The 6,000-nt window shown below is 54.5% G+C and overlaps 1 protein-coding gene across 2 annotated transcripts in view; it reads right to left on the reverse strand.

Annotated features, from left to right (window-relative positions):
- Window positions 1-1,975, reverse strand: part of TRMT9B (tRNA methyltransferase 9B (putative)) — a 57,580-nt gene extending 55,605 nt beyond the window's left edge. For both annotated transcript variants that reach the window (XM_073645436.1, XM_073645435.1), the window contains exon 1: window positions 1,624-1,975. The gene's annotated coding sequence lies outside the window, so the exon portion shown is untranslated. The remainder of the gene's footprint in view (window positions 1-1,623) is intronic.
- Between the last annotated feature and the right edge of the window lie 4,025 nt (window positions 1,976-6,000).

Consider the following 6,000-nt stretch of genomic DNA (forward strand, 5'->3'; position numbering starts at 1 on the left):
TCCATGGTCTATTACTGCCCCCTTTATACCTATACCCTACATATACACATACATGGTCTATTACCGGCCCCTTTATACCTATACCCTACATATACACATCCATGGTCTATTACTGCCCCCTTTATACCTATACCCTACATATACACATACATGGTCTATTACTGCCCCCTTTATACCTATACCCTACAGATACACATACATGGTCTATTACTGGCCCCTTTATACCTATACCCTACAGATACACATACATGGTCTATTACTGCCCCCTTTATACCTATACCCTACATATACACATACATGGTCTATTACTGCCCCCTTTATACCTATACCCTACATATACACATCCATGGTCTATTACTGCCCCCTTTATACCTATACCCTACATATACACATCCATGGTCTATTACCGGCCCCTTTATACCTATACCCTACATATACACATCCATGGTCTATTACTGCCCCCTTTATACCTATACCCTACAGATACACATACATGGTCTATTACTGGCCCCTTTATACCTATACCCTACAGATACACATACATGGTCTATTACTGGCCCCTTTATACCTATACCCTACATATACACATACATGGTCTATTACTGGCCCCTTTATACCTATACCCTACATATACACATCCATGGTCTATTACTGCCCCCTTTATACCTATACCCTACAGATACACATACATGGTCTATTACTGGCCCCTTTATACCTATACCCTACAGATACACATACATGGTCTATTACTGCCCCCTTTATACCTATACCCTACATATACACATCCATGGTCTATTACTGCCCCCTTTATACCTATACCCTACAGATACACATACATGGTCTATTACTGGCCCCTTTATACCTATACCCTACATATACACATCCATGGTCTATTACTGCCCCCTTTATACCTATACCCTACATATACACATACATGGTCTATTACTGGCCCCTTTATACCTATACCCTACATATACACATCCATGGTCTATTACTGCCCCCTTTATACCTATACCCTACAGATACACATACATGGTCTATTACTGGCCCCTTTATACCTATACCCTACAGATACACATACATGGTCTATTACTGCCCCCTTTATACCTATACCCTACATATACACATCCATGGTCTATTACTGCCCCCTTTATACCTATACCCTACAGATACACATACATGGTCTATTACTGGCCCCTTTATACCTATACCCTACATATACACATCCATGGTCTATTACTGCCCCCTTTATACCTATACCCTACAGATACACATACATGGTCTATTACTGGCCCCTTTATACCTATACCCTACATATACACATCCATGGTCTATTACCGGCCCCTTTATACCTATACCCTACATATACACATACATGGTCTATTACCGGCCCCTTTATTCCTATACCCTACAGATACACATACATGGTCTATTACTGCCCCCTTTATACCTATACCCTCCAGATACTTATACACACACATCTATGGGGCATCACTAGATGCTCTGACACTGAACACATATTTGGGCTATTAATGACACTTCTCCCGTCTCCACAGTGTTACTTCATCTCCTTCTCCTTTAGAAGCAAACACTAAACTACGAGCCGCTTTCTGCATGAATTACCTGCCGTGTTCTGCAGTCAGTGCCCAGCATTGCCACCATGGAAGCTCCGGCTGCACAGGCTGGCAGGCTGTGCCCCTTCCATACCGTCCTGCTGCAGCTCTGCCGCCTGCCAGCGAGCCCGGGGACAGCAGAGAAGTGTCGGCAGCCCGGAGCCGGCAGCAGCAGGATGCAGGACCGACTCCTTGTAGTGATCCCCAGCACTGGCAGCTCCAGAGAGTGAGGCAGGATGAGCCGCGGACAGGAGGGGGCGGGGACCGCTGCTGCTAGTGCTGCTGCTGCTGCTGCTGCTTCTCTTTTCCTGCCTCTGCTCACACAAGGAGCTCTGCAAGGTGCATGGGGATAAGGAGCAGGTCTCATCATAGGGATAGGTCTCATCATGGGGATAAGGAGCAGGTCTCATCATGGGGATAGGTCTCATCATGGGGATAAGGAGCAGGTCTCATCATGGGGATAAGGAGCAGGTCTCATCATGGGGATATGGAGCAGGTCTCATCATGGGGATAAGGAGCAGGTCTCATCATGGGGATAAGGAGCAGGTCTCATGGGATAAGGAGCAGGTCTCATCATGGGGATAAGGAGCAGGTCTCATCATGGGGATAAGGAGCAGGTCTCATCATGGGGATAAGGAGCAGGTCTCATCATGGGGATAAGGAGCAGGTCTCATCATGGAGATAAGGAGCAGGTCTCATCATGGGGATAAGGAGCAGGTCTCATGGGGATAAGGAGCAGGTCTCATCATGGGGATAAGGAGCAGGTCCCATCATGGGAATAAGGAGCAGGTCTCATCATGGGGATAAGGAGCAGGTCTCATCATGGGGATAAGGAGCAGGTCTCATCATGGGGATAAGGAGCAGGTCTCATCATGGGGATAAGGAGAAGGTCTCATCATGGGGATAAGGAGAAGGTCTCATCACGGATATCAGGACTTGTGTCTTACTGCTTGTGTGAAGGTCACACAGGAGACAGTGCTCCTCCTCAGTCACATCTCATGTTTGCTCCCAAAAGTCTCCATTGCCGAATAAGTACAATGAATTATAAGAATGGAAATGGCAGCATCTCAGGACAGGTGCAGTCGGCTGTATATTCGTTCCAAGTACAATTCAACAAAAGACTGGATCGCACTCGGACCAGTGTTATTCTATGGGGCCGGGCACATGTCCAATTTTTTCCTCCCGCCGAGTCTGTCCGAGAAAAAAAATTGCCGCATGCATGTAAATCAGATCACAGTCGGCCATGTGTAGCACCCCGAGGGCTCGGCTGCTACAGGGGTATTGCACCTCAGACCAGAGGTGTGATATTCCACTCCCGGGTAAGGATGGAGTGTGGACCAGGACTCGTTTAGCTGCATGCACCACACACACCCCATTTCCGAGGGACAGCTCAACGGTGCTCCCACAGAAGTGCAGGCACGACAGCTTCTGTCCCTGGCTGGAGTGGGGCGGGGAAAGGGAAACCCAGTGGTGTAGGAGCAGATAGGGGTGGGTCTCTGGGCATAGGCAGGAGCCCATTGGTTGCAAGTCACCTGGGCTCGGGTGTCAGAAGGAGGTATAAAAGGTGGGCACCATCTTAGATCAGGGTTCAGTTCAGTGGAGACAGTCTGAGGAGAAGACAGGAAGCAGAGCCCCTGCATGGGCTCTGCTCTGCAGGCAGGCCTTGTCAGGAGGCTGGAGCCTGAGAGAGAGAGAGAGAAGAAGGAACAGAAAGGAAAGTAGGAAAGGAACTGGAACAGAGGAGAAAGGAAGCAAGGAACACAGAGAAAGGCCCAGAGACACGAGGACAGAAGGAACCCCATATGCCCAGAGGAGATACAGGGTGAAGGGTTGGCAGAACAGGGTACCGGAACCCAAATTGGTGGAGGCAACAGATTCCTCAGCCAAAGACCGGAGGTTGTTACCACATCTTGGTGCGACCCCTCACTACATCCACCAGAAAGGCATACCGTATAGGGTCAGGGAAACCGAAGAGAGGTTTCGCCAACAGAAGGCCCGAGGAAGCTGAACAAAGGTGGGTCACTGGTGGGGACGGCCAGAGAAAGGAAAGAGAAGGGAGCTCTGAACCACACTCCGGAATTGCCTGGGAGTTGACCGAGTCCCTCACCTGGTGGACGCAGCATGACTCGGGCGGTCCTAACTGCGCACAAGTGACCTGATAAAGAACTGTGAGTAAAGCATTGAAAACTGCAACTGCACGTCTCTGTGGTTCCTCGCCGCACCAGCACCATCAGTACTGGGACACTCACACCATCACCACCATCATCCACATTAGCTGCCCTGAGGCAATACTTCTCCCGTGGGGAGTCATCCCATACTCAGCTGCGCAAACAACATCAGCCTCAGCGGTCTGCAGCGCAGCGGCGGTCCCCACTGACCGCAATCCACGGGTGGCGTAGTCGGACACTTATTACAATACAAATAGACTGCCACTGGTTTGACCGCCCTGGGCACGGACCGGGTCACCGCCACGGAGAACTACAACCCCCAGCGATCCGGCTCCGGGTATCCCCTTGCACAGCACAGGCCCAGGGGCGCGTCAACTTTGGCGTAGTCGGCAGGATCATTACCAACCCGCCACAAGCGGGTATTGCGTGCCTGAAGAAAACTGCACATGTACCTTAAAAAGAAGTCTCCCGCCATTTCCAGAAGTTTCCCGCCACCCGGAGCCGATTCCCGCCATGAGACGCCATCTTGGACCGTTTCCCGCCATCTTCATCCGTTTTTCCCGCCCTGGCAGAGCGGACGCCATTATGTGCGCACCAAAGGACAGCAGGAAGCCACCTCCGATCGTGGGCCAGGTCCCAGAGTGGCGCCAAAGAAGGAGCCCGCCCCCACCAGCCATGAATGCAGCAGTGGAGATGTCCATCAGCATGGGAGGGCTGCCCTTGAAACTGACTGTCACCAAGTTGCCCCAGGACCACCCCCAATGGGGGCGGGAAGTGAAGAAAACTGTGGGGCAGGGCGCAGTCTGGATCAGTCTGGACAGACCGCACCCGGAAATGGAGGAAGCGTCCAGCAGTGCCAACACCTTGGTCCGGAGCCTGCTGCAGGCCGCACCGCCGGACAGCCTGGTGGAGATCCTGGCGCAGCTCCCCAGAGACCCGGAGCGTGCACAGGCTGCGCTGGAGGACTTGGACCGGAGGATGGTCCGGGCACAGCAGGATGCGCTGGCCGAATGGAGAAGGGAGATGGCCCGGCAGGCTGGAACCCGCCAGCAGGAGGCGCCACCCGCAACCTGGAGCACGCCTGCCTCTGAGGATGGTGCAGGAGGGACGAAGGCCGGAGACGACGCCGCGGAGGGAGCCGCGAGGATTGAGGCAGGTAATGGGAACGTCATCACCCCGAGCCCAGCAGCTGTAAGCCTGCCCCAGCCTCCCGTCGCAGAGCCCGAAGCCCTACTCACCACACCCGTTGCCGCGCCGCCACTGCTCCCAACTAGGCCTCAAGCGGCAGGAGCCGCGGTCACGCCCTGTTCCGCGCCACGCCCATCGACCCCGGGCGCGGCAAAAGAGGAAGTACCACCGGCCTGGTCGCAAGGCCTGGTGAACCCGGGCGCCGCTGCCCCTCCAGCGCCCTCTTCCTCAACAGTGCCATCCCCAGACCCAACCGGAAATTCCCCGGCCTGGTCGCAAGGCCGAGTACCCCCGGGCGCTGCTGCCCGACCGAGGCCCGTGGTGCGACCCCTGGGCGCAGACCTCTTTGCGCAACATACCAGCCCGGACGGGCTGCCCTTCGTGTGGCCACCGGAGTACGTCAACCCCCGTCTCCGGAGGGAACGACCCGTGTGTGAGCCTCTGATCCCGGCTCCGGAGCCCGCCAAAATCGCTCCGCTCCCGCTGGAGGACACTCAATTCGCATGGGATCCCACCAGTGAGAATCTCATGGGGTTCACCCAGGAGACCCGGGCGGACGCAGCCCGGCGTGAGGAGAGCTGCCGTCAACAGCTGGAGGTATTTGAAAGGGAACGGCGGGAGAGGCGAATCCGAGAGGAACAGCTGCAGGCCCGGAGCGCGGAGCAGAAGCGCAGGGCCCGACAAGACCCCCGAGCCGCCCGCGGTCCCCGAGTCAACGGGACCTTAATAAAGTTCCAGCTGGAGCATGGCTGGGGCTTTATCCGAGACCATCGAACCCCCGGCGACGTCTTTGTCACCCGCAGGGACGTCGAGAGCCACCTGCCAGAGGGACACCGCGGACGCGATCTCTACCCGGGTGATGTGGTCACCTTCACCCGGCACAAGGGTGCCAAGGGACCGTACGCCCTCCACGTTCACCGGCTCACGGAAGAGGAACTACAGTACCGCCCAGAAACTGAGTACACCGAGGGTCCGGACGGACCTGAAGATTACCCGGAAGAGCGAGGAGGACACCGTTACCAGTGAACGGT

The sequence above is a fragment of the Phyllobates terribilis genome, unplaced genomic scaffold, assembly GCF_046119375.1.
Source record: "Phyllobates terribilis strain yellow unplaced genomic scaffold, ASM4611937v1 Scaffold_1__5_contigs__length_1240528914, whole genome shotgun sequence".
NCBI lineage: Eukaryota > Metazoa > Chordata > Amphibia > Anura > Dendrobatidae > Phyllobates > Phyllobates terribilis.